At 35.6% G+C, this 18,001-nt stretch overlaps 1 long non-coding RNA gene across 1 annotated transcript in view; it reads left to right on the forward strand.

The window, feature by feature from the left end:
* LOC145673084 (uncharacterized) overlaps positions 1-18,001 on the forward strand; it is a 122,296-nt gene that overhangs the window by 21,539 nt on the left and 82,756 nt on the right. The window lies entirely within an intron of this gene.

An 18,001-nucleotide genomic window follows, 5' to 3' on the forward strand; every position in this document is an offset into this window, starting at 1 on the left:
AATATGATCTCAATATCAAATAAATAATAGCAACGCCTTCGGCGTTGTCCCTCTCAGTAAAAGTGAAATACAAAATATCGCAGAGCCATGCTTTTGGTGTAGCCTCTATCAATTCCTGGACCAGCTGCCATATTCCTTCTTGCCTAAACTTGGGCTCAAATGTCACCGAGACTATCACAAATCAGTTTAACGATTCGGAAAGCTATGAATTTCACACTAATATCTGCTGTCCCGAGTATTTATAATTTCCTTTTTGCATACATTTTGGCCTCTCGTAATTTTGACCGACCGACAAACACATTCTTTATTATTATTATTATTATTATTATTATTATTATTATTATTATTATTATTATTATTATTATTATTATTATTATTATTGTTAAAGATTGAGCAAGGGTTATTAGTTTCAAGAAGAAAATCAATCGAAGATGAGGCAGAACCTGGACACCTATCAATATAATGCAATGACGTTCACGTTCAGAAAGTGTGTGATGTTCGGAAAAATCACTCTTTGACTGTGAGCTGATGGAGAAGCAAAGATGAGTAAATCCTCCTGTCATATGATGTTAGTGAAAATTAAGCATGTGACAAAAAAAAAAAAAAAAAAAAAACATTAAAACTTTCCTGATTATTATTACTTTATTTTATTTTCATAAGAATTTTGTGTCGATCACTTCCCCCGGTGTGACTGGGTAAGCAATGACCGAATAGAATATTCGTTGACAAGTTAAAACAGAATTATTATTATTATTATTATTATTATTATTATTATTATTATTTTGAAACTAAACCAGCACAACCAAACACTCTTCGAAAAGTGCCCGAAGACAAGTGACTCAATTGGCATACTGTGGGGCCGCGGTGACTCATTTATAGAGCATTCACTTCTGGTGCATGGGGTTCCTGGTTTGATCCCAGCTCGCACCAAATGAAGTTTGTAGTGGACAAACACCGTGTGCGTGAGTTTTCTCAGGGTTCTCCCTTTCCTCAAACTTTCTTCATTGATTTATCATCAACACCGTCTCCTTTAGCCCACACGGCACAAGCGTGGGACGTAAAACTAAAAGATTTTCAATTGACATTCTCTTGACTGTGTGATCCAGGCTTTGTCAACAGAAGAAATGGACTCCACTTTTCACTTGTAAATCTTTTCTTTCACTGACGAAACTACCTCATTCTTTTCTTAGAAATTTGTGGAATGGCAATAAACAAATACGCCTCTCCAACTCGAAAATACGAATTTTGAAAAAAAAAATCGATGATGACCAAAAATACTCCCCAGGATCTTTCTAAAGAAATAAAAATAAAAGTAAAAATAAAATAAACTTCAAAATTCAGGGAATAATTTTAGTATTTCTTTTGCCTAGAATTCGATATTTGAACTATTAATTTCTTGACATTAAAACCAACCAGGAAGAAACGTATTTAAAAAAAAAAGAAAAAGAGAGAAAGCAGAAATGAAAACGCAAAGCCTCTACCTCTGATGAAAGTGGGTTATAATTTCCGTGATTAGTCAAGCAGTCAGCAACTTTAAGAGATTTATACTATTTCAATAATAATAATAATAATAATAATAATAATAATAATAATAATAATAATAATAATAATAATAATAATAATAATAATAATAATAATAATAATAATAGCCTTATCTTATTGCAACTGCCAACATTTATATTATTGGGATACAGGGCCTCATTTTTATATACTGGCGCTGAATATGTTTTCTAATCTATAGTATATAGGTTAAAATTATATAAAAATCAAATGTCACTATGTTTGTGACAAATTAGATCTTGAACCATCCGACCAATCTCCATCAAATTTTCCACATAGATGAGGCTCGGGCCAGGGATGGTTTTTATCATTTCACTTTGACGGTACAACGTACGGAAGGGGGAGGGGGAGATATTTAAAAATAAATAAAACTTAATAACTTTTGAACCACTCGACCGATCTCTATCAAATTTGCCACATAAATGAGCTTCGGGTCTGGGATGTTTTTTATCGTTTCACTTTGATGCTGCTACCTAAGGAAGGGGGAGATATAGAAAAATAAATAAAAATGAAAGGAAATATGTTTGTGACGTAATAACTCTTGAACTACTCGACCAATCTAGATCAAATTTTCAACATACACGTAGATGAAGTTCGGGGCTGGTTATCATTTCACTTTCACGGTGCAACTAAAGGGAAGAGGGGGAGGAAATATTTCAAAATGATCGAAAATGAACGATATTACTGTCGAATCCATAGTACTAAGGGTCGCTGAGATGAAAAGTGACACTTCCGATGCCGTTTAAATACAAATTCAGATCCGCAACTTAAGGGGGGCGGAGATATATAAAAATGATCGAAAATGACAGATGTTAATGCCCAATTTATAGTTTTCGGGGTTGCTGAGATGAACAGTGACACTTCTGATGCCGTTCAAATTCAAATTCAGCCCTTTATATCCAAAATGAAACTTATTTTCTCCATATGAAGACCGGGTATTCTGCCAGTTGTTTCTATCAGAAAATCAAAAGCTTGTGTAAATATTCGATAGTCAGTAAAATATTTTCGCATCGTCTTCGCGAGTCTCATATAGTGGGTAAAAAGCAATTTCTACATGACTCACAGCCAATAAAGAATGATCCCAAAGCTTTCGTGCATAACACCCAGTTCTTTCGTGATTTCTGTTCCTACGTCGTAAGTACAACAGGGCAAGGAGATATCTTTTGTTGACAACTAGAGACATATTCTCCCTTTCACGTTCTAATATATCTCCCAGTCCTCACTTTCACATCCTAATCTACCTTCCAGTTCTCTCTTTCACGTCCTAAAGTACCTCTCAGCTCCGACATTGCCGACCACCAGACTCGGATTTAGGTTTAGTGGGGCCCTAAGCTATTGAAGGTAATGGGGCCCTTTAAAAATCAAGGTGAACATAGGCTCACTATATACAGAAATGAAGAAACTAGTAATTTTTAGACAGCAGGCTAGAAAAAGGGGCCCCATCACTTACGTCATATGAGTCTACACAACATGAAGACTGTTGCTATATGTAGATTTTATTTTATTATTTTTCTTATATTTTGGAAATGTACAACCAGTTGTTTTCTTTAATTTTTGGGACCCCCAAGAGAGTGGACTCTAAGCTATAGCTTGTTTAGCTTATACGTAAATCCAGCACTGCTGACCACATATCCAAAGCAGCACCGACAGTGGCTTTGCCGGGGCCGGGACCAGAAATAGAGTACATACTAGCAGGTGATGAAACCTGGGTCTATGGCTAATTACGTTGAAACAAAGGTACAGTCATCCTAGCATATCAAAGTCTCTTAAACGTTAAAATAAAGCTGTTTTCTTTGATTTTTATGGTGTTGTTCATTCTGAAGACGTCACACGATGTCAAACCATTAACAAAGAGTAGGTTTATTGCTTAGATGTGTAGTGGCGTTTGAGGGAGACTGTGAGAAAGTGCCTCATAAGCCAGAAATGGCGTGGATCAATGAAAACTTGAACTATGAGCCACTGAGCTACCTCGACTCACGATCCATTCCGATTCATTCTGACCCGGGATTCACCGGGAACTACTCTGACTCATCATGACCCATTCCGACCCATTTTCACCTGCAATTCATCGTAAATTACTTTGACTTATCATGCCCCACTCTGACCCACGACCCACCGTGTCCTACCGTAATAATCGTTCGTTTTATTATTATTCTTCGAATAATTTTAACATTTGAATATTACAATCTACTTAAAAGCGCTTCCGAGTAGCTGAGTAGTTCAACATGTTTGATACATGTGGTTCAGGGTTTGAGTCTCATTAGCTGTCCACAGTAGGGTTACATACTGCATAAGAGTTAAAGGCATCTCGTCTCGAAAATGTGTCATAAAAGTGATGACTCGAAAAGTTAATTTAAAAAAAATGATTTTTTAAAGTTTTATAATGTCTCATAGCTAGGCCTATATGCCCTGTGGGGCTAAAGGAGATGGATAATTAATAAAAATGAATGATCGTAAATTAGTAAAATAATAATGTGGGAGGAAAGGAACAGCTAAGAAAAACTCACGGACATGATGTAGTCCAACAGAATTCACGTGGCCTGGGATCGAACCCGGGATCCCTCGCACCCGAGGTGAGCTTTCTATCATTGAGTCACGTGACTCCTAGAAAGTGTATCTGTTTCCTTGTCAGTTTGACGTGGGAGACCCGGGTTCGATTCCCGGCGGGAGCTCATGTGGTTCGGATTCCACGTTAATCAGTAGGTCCACGTCTCATATAGCCTCGCTGCTGAACGGGACGTTAAACTCAAAATCAACTCAACTCAACTGTTTCCTTGTCTCGTCTCGTATCTTATCACGAAACTTCTACTTTGTCTCATTTGGTGAGTATTTCTAATTCAGAGCTTGCACAGGACAACAGTTAATGTAAATGAAACAATGATTGGAAAATTAAATTAAAATTTGCAAGTGAATTTCAAGTTTTGTTGTCACTAAAATTAAAGTGAATTTTACATAAAGTTGGAGATGGAAATTAAGTTATATAAAACTTTGTGTAACTTAATTAATCACGTGGGGCCACGGTGCCTCAGTAGTACAGCGTTCACTTCTGGTGCATGGGGTCCTTGGTTCGATCCCAGCTCTTACCAACTGAGCTATGTGGTGGACAAACACCGTGTGCGTGGGTTTCCTCGGGGTTCTTCCGTTTTCTCCAATTACCTTCATTTCACCATTTCATTCATTTCTCATCATCACCGTCTCATTCCGCCTATCCAGCATAATCGTGGGATGTAAACTTAAAGATTTCTTTTCACTTTTTAATTAAACACGTGTAATAGATGAAAATAAAACCTTTATTATTTTAATGTTCAATCATTCTTCTAAACTTTAGATTAGCTGTCTTCTCGCTGGTCTAGTGGCTAGCACACACGCCTTTGGTGCACGGGATTCCGGGTTCAATTCGCAGTGAGAGTTCTTTGAAATTTGAACGCATTACAGGGGCTTTGGAATCCATATTAAATTGTAGATCCAAGTCTCATATAGGTTCGGTGCTGAAGACAGAAGCTAAACTATAATCATGCAACCAACTTTAGTCAGATTAGGGGCAATTACGCTTCTACTGTATTTGAACTTGGAATTATTCGTATTACGGTCTATGAAATAAATGTTTAAGTTTTACGTCCCACGTTTATGCCGGCTAAGCTAAAGGTGACGATGATAATGAGAAATAAATGAAATGGTGGAATGAACAAAGTGGGAGGAAACGGGAGATCCCAGAGAAAACCCACGCACACGGTATTTGTTCACCACAAAGTTCACTTGGCGCGAGCTGGGATCGAACCATGCATCAGAGATGAACGCTCTACCACTGAGTTACCGCGGTACTACGGTCTATGAGTGACTAATGCCAATTCAAATGTTAGATATATAGCTAAGTGAAATTCAAATTGTGTGTAAGTTGTGTTTTACGGTTTCTTACACTCTAATGACGAAGCTAAGAGGAAAATAGTACTAAATTGGAAGCTCATAACCTACCACATACTAAATAGGGATACTTCCGTTGAACGTAAAGTATTCTAAAAGCAAGCGAAGAGAAACAACCGACCTTAAGATAAAACACAGAAGGAATAATACGAACACAGTTTTGGAGAAGATAAGAAGACTAATTTCTTCTAATCTCACTGCCAGCCAACATTGTTTGACCAGTCATGATAAGCCTTCGTTTCCCCTTATTTAGAAAATTCGTGAGTTAACACAAGTAGTGTTAGGGGGTTGGACAAGACGTGTGAAAGGAAGTGACAATTTCAGATAAGTCATTCTGGGAAGATTTTACGACAACAATATATTGCTGAACTTTCTCCTTGGCAAAGGCGCCACTCAGACATTACTGATTTTGACATTACAACCGCTTTAATCTGAAATGTTCAAGAGTTAACCATATTTTTATCAGCTTATATTGTTTACAGGCGACAACAGAAATTTGATACTACTATTTTCTACATGGTCAATTAGGAGGCGTCTAGGCGGAGTAGACAACCATAGCGCAGAGATACACGCAGAAGGGGTCCATAAGGGAAGACTTGACTGAATTGTTTCTGCCTCACCACTTTCCATGTACTTCTCTTTACAGTACAAGATTTTTTTTTTCTTTTTAGGTCAGACATGAGACTCAGTGTTGAAGTCACTTCACAGCGCTAACAAATAACTTCGAGTAATATGCGTGTGGTCAATATTATCTTTTAGGTTCACAGATAGGATTACTTTTGACTAGTGTTGTAAAAAAACGGTTTTTTTTCTGTGAAGTTTTTTTTCAATAGAAAACATCGTTCTTTTTCATGTTTTTTTTTTCAAAAATCTGTTTCTTTTCTGGCAACTATTATTTATTGATTTATGTTGCAGATTATTGAAATAATCAACAGAACTTGAGTCGAAGCCCTCGTAACTTACAAATCGTTTGTTTCTTTGAACCTATACGAGCAAAATTGTGTGATTATTCCTTTCGGTCCCAGGTAATTTTTGGCGTTTCCCTACATTTCCAGTTACTGACTTATTGCTCAAAAACTATTCATTCGATTGATATGGTTAAGACCTTGTTTTTAAGAAAATGGATGTGGCTAGCTTTTGGTGTAAGTTGCATTGCAGTGTTACCACCCGGTGGGAAATTATTGAGGGAAATGTAGGGGTGAAAATTTACAAAAAAATCCCTAACCGAATTTCAAAAATTTTTTGTATCTAGCACCACTGCTGCTATATGGGTTCAAGTCACCTAAACAAATCTTTGGTGTGTTGACAAGGTACAGTGAAATCCTGAAGTCGCTGGCTTCCATTCAAAGAGGGAAAAAAAATTCTGTCATACACATGAAATTTTGACACTTTTTACGCGTCAGAGGCAAAAATCAAATATGCCGGGGTACAGCTTCTCTAATTATCGTATTGAAACTTTTTATGGTGTGTTCTGTAGAGCAAAGAGGAAGCTTTCAGGTAGTGGTACGTTTGTTTCAATGTAGCCAGTAAGAGGGTAATAATAGAGGGGAAAAGGGAAATTTTCCGAATTTTTCACCTAATAGCGGGAATTAATTGTTTTGGCTGGAAACGCTGCCACCAGACAGACGAAAGCTATCTGAAAATAAAGCGTAGTACTCGAAGAATATATCCTACAAGTATCATGGCGATATATAACAAAGTAATCATGAAATTAAAAAAAAACAACTCTCATTCTACCTCAGAAATTCACCATTTTCTTACAATTTCCAGAACATGGTTTATTATAAAAGTCAACTGTACTTCCCCTAATTATTCTAGTGAAACTTTTTATGGTGCGCTGTGTAGGCTAAGGATGAGGCTGTTAGACACTGGTACATTTGTTTGAATGTAGCCAACAAGAAGGAAATAATAGAAATAAAAAAGGGAATTTTTCCCAAAATTTGCCCCTAAAATCTGGAATTATTATTATTTTTTTTTTTGTAGCTAGCAACACTACTATCAGACACACACAAACTATCTTAAAATAAGGTTTGGTATTCCTCTAATATATCCTACAAGTTTTGTGACATATCTAATAAAGTAAGCATGTCAATAAAATATATCTCATTCTACCTTAAAAAAAATCACAGTTATCTTTTCAATTAGTGAACAAGGTCCACTGTAAACCTCAACTGTACTTCCCCTAATTATCCTATGAAACTTTCTATAGTGCGTTGTGTAGAGCAAACACGAGACCTCCAGATACTGGTACGTTTGTTCCGATATAGCCAACAAGAGGGAAATAATAGAGACAAAACATATAATTTTTCCAAAATTTCCCCCTAAAATATGGAATTAAAATATTCTGTAGCTGGCAACACTGCAACCAGACAGACGCAAACTATCTTAAATTAAACATTGGTACACCACTAATATATCCTACAAGTATTATGGCGATATTTAAGGAACAAAGCTTCTAATTATCAAAAATATATTGCGGTAAAGAGAAAGGCAAGGAAAAACTAGAAAAATCAAGGGCTAGAACCTAAATACGAATTTTACGTGCGTTCCCTAATTACCCCATGTAACGATCTGTACTTTCGTTTGTTAAGTAAGGACAAATGTTCGATTGGCGTAAGTTGACTTGCACTCGGACGTATAGCTACGAATTTATAAACAAAAATTTCTAATTTTTTGCCCAAATATAGGAGAATTTTAATTTCCCTAATTGGCAACACTACGCGCAGGCCCGTCCAATTGATGTCAGCAGTTAGGTATCCATCAGAGGTATCTACCTGACAAGTCTTAAGGATGTCTTTCTACAACGAAGGAAGCTACAGGGGAAAAAAGTAAAGGAAATTCGAAATTAGAAAATTCTCGAATTTTTTACTGGGGTGAAATTCGACACCAGAAGAAAAAGAAATTAATATGATAAACTATAGTTCAACCACATTTTGCAAGAATAATATCCCGATATCTTAATTAGTGTCCACACTGGAGCGGATTAAACAAGTGACACACCTGTGTGTGCTACTTCGGCCACCTTGACCCCCGAGTATACACTTGATTACATTTTTTTTTTTTTTTGACTACTAACTCGTGTTGTTGTTGTAGTTATAGTCTCGACTAATAATAATATCGTTGTAAACAATAACTTTATAAGGAAATTTTTTCTCCTTTTTGCATCTTAGTTCCAACACTGTTGGTGAGAAATGTAGGGTGTTTCAAAATAAATTTTGGGGTTTTAAGTCTTCGTAGTACTTATTACATTTTACGAACACTTACAAGCAATGCATGAAGTAAAAGAGCACCTCAAACAGTCTTTGCTACAAGTGTTCAATGTGAGATTCATTCATTACACGGCACACATCTATTCGATAGGCGAGAAATGCCCATAAACTTTCCGCCATATGGCACAAAACCAGTGATGTGCCGTAAACTATAATTTTACGTCTACGCGATTGTCTACTGTAATCTATACGTAATCTACATTACACCTTTTCCCGTGTAGACTATGTAGACAACCACTATCAAATGTAAGGAAGAATTTCGTTGCTCGTTTGTTCATATTTCCTCATTCAGTTGTTTTGCTTCGGTGCAGCGAAAGATTAGGGAAACGACTAACATATAAAAAGTAGAGGGAATTATCTAATCTGTATGTTTACTCTGCTTTGCACATACCACTTCCTTAGATTTTCCACTTCGAGCACTGCTTTTATAATGAAACTTACAAAACTAATTCTCACCTGTGGGCTTTCAGTCTTGAAGCTGCTGTATTTGCCAATTTTTTCTTGCATATTTTACAAAATGCATAATATTTTTCATTTTCCTTCATCAACACGAAATTAAGTATTCGAATAAAGTTACTATTCGCTGGTCTAAGCATTTTATTTTGTACGCAATTTCGCAAGGTAACGACAAAAAAAGCTCCTTTATTGTCCACACGCCATATTAAATTACGTGTTGTTGACATATTCTACATAGTCTACGTTGTTTACATTGTCTACGCATAGTTGACACGTAAACGTAAACTATCGGTTTTTACGCGTAGACGCACATCTCTGCACAAAACACATTCAATTTAGGGGAGTTTCGTTTCAATTGCACCATCTCCTGAGGATTTGCTGACGGCCAGATGCAAACATTATGAGTGTTCACATTAGCTCTTAGGTGAAAAGTCGATTTATCACTGTAGACGACACGATCCAGAAAATCTTCATTGTTATGCAGCAATATTTCACTTGCGAAATTGGTACGTAAACCGTAGTTTAGGTTTTAGACCTGTAGCAACTGTAAACAATAAAGACGTAGTTGCAAGCGTCTCCTTAATATTCTTCACACAGACGGTTGCACTGTACAGGTTCAGTCTTTATTAAAACACAAAAAGCTTTCTGCTCTCTAGTCTCCATCTTTGCTACTTGCTCTTTCTAACGGCAGACAGAAGAAACAACGTATGCACATGCGTGCGTACAAAACTGTTTGAGTTGCTCTTTCATTTGATATAATATTTAGAATTGTAAGTTAATTGTAATAGATACTACAAAGTGTCAAAAACCTAATATTAATTTTGAAACACCCTGCATTACTTCAAATTGAGTCGTCCTATATTCAGATCCTAGTCTATTTGTCGCCTCGTGCAATGGCATAATTTGCCGCCTCCCCCTTTCTCCAGAAAGAATAAATCTTAGAAGTCATTATTTTAAGTATGCTACTCCAGCATGAACAACAAAGGTGAGGGCAAGTGCAGTCGCATTCAGAAAGGCTTAAATACTTACTAAAAATGCAATTCCGTTGTATCTATTTTTTTCTTTAAATGTTAATCTATTATGATAGTGAAAGATAAAGCAAACACACCTGCATAGGAAAGATGGTAATCCTTTTTATAGAATTCACTATCGAGCTTCAATCTCAATGTTTCAGTTTGCAATTCCAGTGCAACTAGCTCTTTTATCTTTATTTCTTGATTTTTCTTCTACATCTTCTAACATTTAAAAAAAGAAACTTATTTCTATCTTCAATGATAAGGAACTTGCTTCTGACAAAAACAAGACTACTTTCATATCAAAACTGTGATAACTTACTAAATGGAGCAGATATTCACTACTATTCGAGAATTGAATTCTTGCATTTGACAACAATCAAGCAATTTGTGCTCGGATTTATTCGACCATTTGCTTTAGCATTGTCCATGTGGCCTTAAACTAATGCAACCTAAACATAATTTATGAATGTAGTATTCAAATAGAAGGTCAGCTTAGTAATTGTAACTACCATCATCATGAAGTCTGTTTCCAACAAGAAATATTTAATTTAAATAATATACTTATGACAGATTTTGCCGGACCATCCAAGCTTGCCGTTCCACGCAAATCCACGTGTTGCATATATATAGTGGCGTATTTAGGAGGGTTTCCGGGCTTAAGCCCCCCCCCGAAATCGTACTTACTATAGTAAAGTATATGAAATATCTTGCAGAATTTTCACATTTTCAGGCAAAGCCCCCCCGAAAGTTAGCAAAGCCCCTCCCGAAACAAAATCGTAAATACGCCACTGCATATATGGTAGAGCCGGCTCTGCATATCATATATATCTAGTCGACAAATTATTTATATATGACATTTAGAAAAATACTATTAGGCAAATTAGTATTAGTTTTTACCTTTAGACAAGTTATTGGAATTTTATACTGTTCGTGACATTATTTTCGTGCTTATTAATGGCCTGCTTTCACGAAAAAACAAAATTTCATTTCTACTTTTATTTCTTAGTTGATATTGATTAAAACTGCTGAAACCCGAATTGTTAATAGGTATGGTATTCATATAAATTGTAAAATATTTGTAGCGTATCAGTATCTAGCGTTTAATTTATGATGCATTTTACGGTGATTACACCTACTTAAAAATATTTCATTCTTAAATAGACGTAGGATGCATTACAAATGACTATTCGAAAAAAAACGAAATTTAGAAAAAAAACGAGAGGCAATGTTTTTTTTTCTAAAAAAAACGTAGATTTCTGAAAAAATACGAACCGTTTTTTTTTTCTATTTACAACACTACTTTTGACTTTTTCAAACAAATAAGACTAGCTCATCCTATTCATGATGTATCAACATTGATACTTTTGGTCACACTTATTTTGTAAAATATAATTTAAGTAATCATGTATTTATTATTGGTTTAATTAAGTATGAACTGGTTTTAAATATATAATTATTTTTTATATACTGTATAAACCAAAGACATTTTTATTAGCAACAGAATTACGAAGAAATCATGAGCTCCTTTGTGGCTAAGCGGTTGGTGTACGCGCCTTTGGCATGGGAGGCCCTGGTTCGATTCCCAGCGGAGCTCATTTGTAGTTCGGATTCCACTTTAATCAGTAGATCCCGTCGCATATAACCTCGCTGCTGAGAGACATATTAAACTCAAAATCAACTCAACTCAACGAAGAAATCATTAGGTCTAAAACTCTTTTCATAATTTCTCGACTAGCACAATAAAAGGTAAACTAACACATTGCTTTGTAGTTTTTAATTAAGTGGTGAAGCGTCTCACAGAATCAATTGATTTACTTCTTAAAATTAATTACTCTCTCTCCAAACATTCATTTTTTAAAATTTTCTTTATGTCAGTGGATTTTCTTTCCAATCATCTATTAACTTACTTTTTAAATCAACTGATGAGAATTGATTTATTTACCCTTAGAATCAATCAATAAACTTTTCCATACGAATCAATTTATAGGCCTTGATATACATGGGTTTATTATTATTATTATTATTATTATTATTATTATTATTATTATTATTATTATTATTATTATTATTATTATTATTATTATTATTATTATTATTATTATTATTGCTTTCCTTATACAATAATTTGACTTACTCTTCTTCTTACTTTTTTTTCAGTTAAGTGGGGTCGGTTTTCGGATCTCTGTCCTCCACCTATTTTCATTTAGTGTCGTATCCACTGTGACACCACCTTCACTATGTCGCTCTTCACACTATTTCTTCGTTTCTTCTTTGGAGCTACTTCGTGACTAAGCGGTTAACTTATGCGTCTTTTTCGTGAGAGACCCGGGTTCGATTCCGGGTGGGAGCTCAAGTGGTTCAGATCCCATGTTAAGCTGTAGGTTCACGTCTCATATAGCCTTGCTGCTAAAAGGGACGCTAAACTGATAATCAATCAATGAGTCACTATTCCTTCTTTGGTCAGACTTGTGCTCGTTTTCTATTCAGTTCTAAAGCATCCATTCAGTGAGGTATGATAGGTCTAAAGTACTGCGAAGGTCTTCTTACCTTGTCTAAACCATCGAAGTTTTTTTTTTTTTTTTTTTTTTTTTTTTAAACAACTGATCTCACACTATTCCTCGGATCATTTCATTCTTAATTTTGTCCTTCCGTGTCAATTCACGCGTCAACCACAGCATCTTCGTCTTTACAACATGGAATTTCCGTTACTCTCTCTTCCTCGTTATCCAGCATTCCGCTCCGTATAATATGGCAAGTCTCACTACTATTTTGAAAACGAAGGCCTATTCTATTGTACAACAATATATTGTTATTATAAAGGTATTATCAATCTGTACCTGTTTTGTCGACACATGATCAGAGGCGCAATAACGGAACATATATACAGTTAAAAGAGAAAAGAGGTAATTAATAGGTTGTCATGGAAGAAATTGTTGTTGATAATATAACTTATGGATGTATAGAAGAATAAACAAGTGGTATCTGGACACAATTCTTATAATTTAAAAGGACAAAAGGAATAGTTAAGGTCAGTAACTATTAGTTAATATGTCTAGTGTTATAACTTATTGATCTAAAGTTGATATGTTAACGAATTAGGGCTAAAACGAGAATAAAAGTTTTATCATTTTAATTGGTATCCTTTAAGGTGTAGGCCTATTCTATTGGTACCCTCGGTCACACAACACTTTTTTTTTTTTAATCCGAACCAATTGTTCGAGCAAATATTCAAATAATATGCTATTGTCATATTGGAATATAAATAGAATTATTCCAATTTTAACAGCACCAATAAATGAAGGGTGTGAGGCAAAAAACATGGTAACCCATAATTTTACTATTTTAAGAAATTAGAGATTTTCTGCTGCACAATTCATTTTCAAAGTCGGAAAGCTGATTTTTCACATTAGACTATACATGAAGGATTAAACAGATAAGGTTAAACGAAGCAGTATGCGTTGCTCTCTTTCGGGTGCTGCAAGGCGCAGCAATTGCGAAATTGGAAATTGTAGGTTACCATGTTCTTGCCTCACACTCTTCAAATAATCTTTAAAAATATGATCTGAATTCTTTCAATCCCAGTGTTTAAAAAATCCCTCTTTTTTTTCTCATTTCATTCTGCTTTACCATACAGAAGCGAAACGAAAAATGTGCCTTGCTTGAGTAATTAAAACAATTAAGTAAAAGGGGGGAAGCGATTTGACAGAGCAAATTAACACATTTCATACTTCTTAATTAGTCGACAACCGGAGAAGTAAAGAGATTATTTTTTTTTGGTAATTGCTACTGTTGAATAGACTAAAAATAAAATTAAAAAAATAATGGAGAAGTGTCGTCTTACCCTTCTGTGATCCGGAGTTAGAAAAGAAGGGTACGAAAATAATCCTTGCGAAATTGAACGAGATAAAAAGAAAAGAAAAAGGATTTTTTTCTCTACATTTTAATAAGTTTTGTAGCTTCATTATGTATCTTTCACGGGACTTCTGCTTTTTTTTTTCTTTTATAACCCTTCGTGTAAACTTACAGATAGTTATCAATTTAATGGAGACTCCTTAAAAAGTACTACTTACCAACTTGATATGGTGTTGAGTCACCCTTTCACCATCAAAACAGCTCTCAAGCGACCTAAAATGGAGTCATAGAGGTCATCAATGGTGCCCGAGCAGTGTATTACTCAGTTCCATGATAGAGGATGGATGCGAAAATCTGCGCCAAATTCGTGTCTTCCAAAACAGATGTTCAAGTATGTTCAAGTCCGGAAATTGGGCGGGCCAGAAGAGATGTTCAACTATATCCAAATGTTCCTCAATCCACGCCGCAAACAGCACCAGCGTGTGAATGGATGCATTATAATCCCGGAATGTGGCGTCGCTGCCAGTAAAGAACATCTGGACCATAGGTTCACATAGCCCCCTGAAACTATACGTAACCACAGGCAGTAAAGAAGACCGCTAAGCGTCAGTGTGGGACCTACTGAAAATCCAGGGGCCATAGCATCACAGAGCCAACGCCATGTTCCACGGTTAATCGGTGACACTGCGGATCATGTGCTTCTTTCTGCATCTGCACCATGGGAACAGGCCCGTAGTTCGGAATAGGGTGAACGACCATGTTACACATTTCCAGTCATCAGCGCGAGCACCTTCTACGTTACATGTTTGCAACACCATTGGCATCATACTAAAACATGGTCCCTTATCACCGATTTCGCCATGCAACCCGACCCTATATCCCCGACCACTGTTCCTTTTTATCGTGAGGTATTTTAGGCCATCCAAACAAGCTTCTGCGTTTTCCCAAACGTTCATAAAAATTTGTGAAGATTAGAGGTAAGAAGGTGCTTCTTTGCTTGTGTGCGTGTGTAACATCATTCCGTTGGAACCAAGGCTCAAGTAAAAAAGTGTTCAGGTGCTAGGGAAGATTCTTTTCACTAGCATCACGCATATCCTTATTTTTCAATTATACTAATATTTCAATTAGTAAAAAAATATATTTAATATAACGTCCCATGTTTATGTCGTTTTATACTAAAGGAGGTGGATGAGTAATAAATATGAAAGATTGAATTATCAAAAAAATGGTGAAATTAGGATATGGGAGGAAACTGGAGAAAACTTTGAAACCCATTGATACGATGCTGTCTACCTATATATAATTTAACTGAATATGTATATATATAATTTAACTGAACTAAACAAACATACTTCAGTAGCTCTGACACTTGGAATTTCTATCCGATTCCCATCATATCAGACATGAATACTGGAATATCGTTGACAGTTAAAGTTGCCTATACTTTTCAGTGCGACTTCAAGCTACGATGGATTTTGTCTAACAATTAGTGTTGTCCACGAGACGAGAACACTTTCAAATTTGAAAAGAGACGATAATGATAATAACTCTCTTCTCGTTTTCAATACGAGGCGGAAAATTTCCCGAATCTGGTTGGAAGCATTAGTTCACCTAAACCTTAGACATCAAACATTGTTTTATTTGTTAGATGATCCATAGTATAAAGACTATAAATTGATCAAGTGATTATATGAGCATAATGAAGAGCATTCATCAACATTCAAAGATACACACATCATCATATAATACAGCAAAAGTATTCCAATCTCTCTCTCTCTCTCTCTCTCTCTCTCTCTCTCTCTATATATATATATATATATATATATATATATATATATATATATATATATATATAAATGAAAGTGACTATATTTGTGACTTCATAGCTCTTGAACCATACAACCAATCCCATTCAAATTTTCAATATAGATGAGGTTCAGGCCTGGGATTTTTTTTAGTCATTTCACTTTGATGGTGAAACTTATATGAGGAGGAGGGGGAGATATACAAAAATGATGAAAATGACCTATATAAGTGTTGAATCCATTATTTTCGGGGTCGCCGAGAGAAACAGTGACACTTCCCATGCCGTTTACATCCAAATTCACCCCTTTATGTTTAAAATGAAACGTACTCTCCCCGTGAGAAAAACGGGTGTTGTGCTAGTTGGTTTAAATGTTGTTATCTCACACCCTTTGTTGACCTCTCGTAACGCGGAAGAATTCTGATACCTTCCAGATAAAAGTAAGAAAGAAATTTGACATAAATTTTGTACATAAAATTACGAGAAAAAATTCTAGACAAGATGAAAAAAACCTTATCCTTTGTCTAGTTTCTTCTCGTAGGCAACATTAAATGTGAGCTAAAATTATCTGGAAAATTATATTAACTGAACTAATAGTAGCATTAAAAATAAACCTTTTGAATAGTGCAGATGTTTTAGTGCCCGAAAATAATGATGTCATAAATTGCATTTATTTAATAGCAATTTGCATATACTAGTATCTGACTCACTTTCTAAATGATATCTTTCCTTGTGTTTAAGTGGACCTTATCAGATTATAATGTTAGTACTGCCACTGCGAGTTTAACGGTGCCTAGCCTTATTCGGTTTCAAATCTATAGCATTCCCTACCTTCTATGCAACCTGCACAATAACAAAGAAATGATGGTTGCCTATGATATAAGGATGCGGAATTACGTGGCCCTTTTCAGCAGCGCTTATTCTTTCTTCTCTCTTTTTTAATCGGGGCAAACGTAGTGAAAACTCTTGAAGGAAGTACTTTTTATGTCAAATCCAAATCTAAGAGATTAGTGGAAAACCGAAGAGTATGAAAATTTTCTTCAATTTGTACCAACTATTCTGCAGTGACGATAGAATAATTATGGCAATGATGATCGGAATGATTTGATAAGTGGAAGTTTATTTAGTTTGAACGCTCGTGAATATTCCATCGTTACAGGGCTTTCGAGAAGCAAACTTCTAAAACGCTACGTGATTGTATTCACTTCCTTTTTAACAAAAAACAAAGAAAAAAATAAAAATAAAAAAAGACAAGTTCTCACCGCAAATCATATAACAAAAGATCCAATAGTATTATCCGTGGACAAAGCGGACAGAGGCACCCAGCTGAGAGTTGGACAACCCCCTGCTGAAGTGGCTTCATTGTATTGTATTGTAAATCATCGCTATCTTTGTTGACTTTTTCATCTTCATGTATAGATTGTCGCGTGTAATGTTAATTATTACAGTCTACTGAAAATAGAATTCACAGTTAAATCCTTCGAATGATATGCTAATTGGATTTAAGATTTTTTTCCATTCATTTAAAGAATAAATTGTTGTCTGTGAAATGTATAGGATGGGCTAATTTCCCTATAAATATAATCAATAGAAAGAAAGAGAGATTATATATTATTTTCCTTTCTAGAATGTAACCAGAAGGGGTGAGTGAAGTACTTTTTAATCGTAGTGTCTCTATAGGGATCACGTGAAAGTACTGAAATGGAAAAATGGCTACGTATGATCGATGTCAGTATTTGATATTGGCCAACACCCAGTTTAATGCGGTCTTTCACTTCCTGATTTACGCATACGTATAAGCTTGCACGCTCACTTGAATTTTATCTCCTTTTCAATGTATTGCCCCCTCTCCCTCATTCCCTTCATGTTGCACCATTGTTGTACTGGCGGCTGGATACGTGGCTTGCTCGTGTGCTTCTCCACTCTGTCCTTTCACATTAGGCTGACTGGTAGTGTTCATCAATTTGAAGAGTGATACACCATGATTATTTGCATGACTTGATGAGAAACAAGGGAGACGTATGCACATCAAACTGACTGGCATAAGAGTACCATATAGCCCCTTTTCAGGAAAACAAACACAAATTTTGACTTAGTTTATCATCAACATCAGCAAGTTTTTC

Source organism: Thermobia domestica, chromosome 16 (assembly GCF_964235325.1).
Source record: "Thermobia domestica chromosome 16, izTheDome1.hap1.1, whole genome shotgun sequence".
Classification (NCBI taxonomy): Eukaryota; Metazoa; Arthropoda; class Insecta; order Zygentoma; family Lepismatidae; genus Thermobia; species Thermobia domestica.